This window comes from Lipotes vexillifer, unplaced genomic scaffold (assembly GCF_000442215.2).
Source record: "Lipotes vexillifer unplaced genomic scaffold, Lipotes_vexillifer_v1.1 scaffold611, whole genome shotgun sequence".
Lineage (NCBI taxonomy): Eukaryota > Metazoa > Chordata > Mammalia > Artiodactyla > Lipotidae > Lipotes > Lipotes vexillifer.
Genome location: NW_006785619.1, coordinates 649,351 through 649,575, shown reverse-complemented (window position 1 = coordinate 649,575; position 225 = coordinate 649,351). Strand labels below are relative to the sequence as shown.

The following is a 225-nucleotide window of genomic DNA, read 5'->3' as shown; positions in this document are numbered from 1 at the left end:
GATGGGGTGGGGGGGGTGGGACGGCTAACTCAGCTCTGTTCCTGTGACAGACATCCTGGACTATTACGAGGCTTCCATCTCAGAGAGTCAGGTAAAGGGGTGAGGGTGGGGGCCTGACTTCCCGAGGGAGCAGGCAGGGCTGGAGGGGGACCAAAGTACTGCGAATATGAACCTGAGACTTGGGGGCCCTGGGGACAACATCCTGAGTCAGGGGCAAGGAGAATG

The 225-nt window shown here is 59.6% G+C and overlaps 1 protein-coding gene across 2 annotated transcripts in view; it reads left to right on the top strand.

Annotated features, from left to right (window-relative positions):
• The window catches only part of DLG4 (discs large MAGUK scaffold protein 4), a 24,315-nt gene that overhangs the window by 473 nt on the left and 23,617 nt on the right, over nucleotides 1-225 (top strand). For both annotated transcript variants that reach the window (XM_007457745.1, XM_007457746.1), the window contains exon 2: nucleotides 51-91. The gene's annotated coding sequence lies outside the window, so the exon portion shown is untranslated. The remainder of the gene's footprint in view (nucleotides 1-50; nucleotides 92-225) is intronic.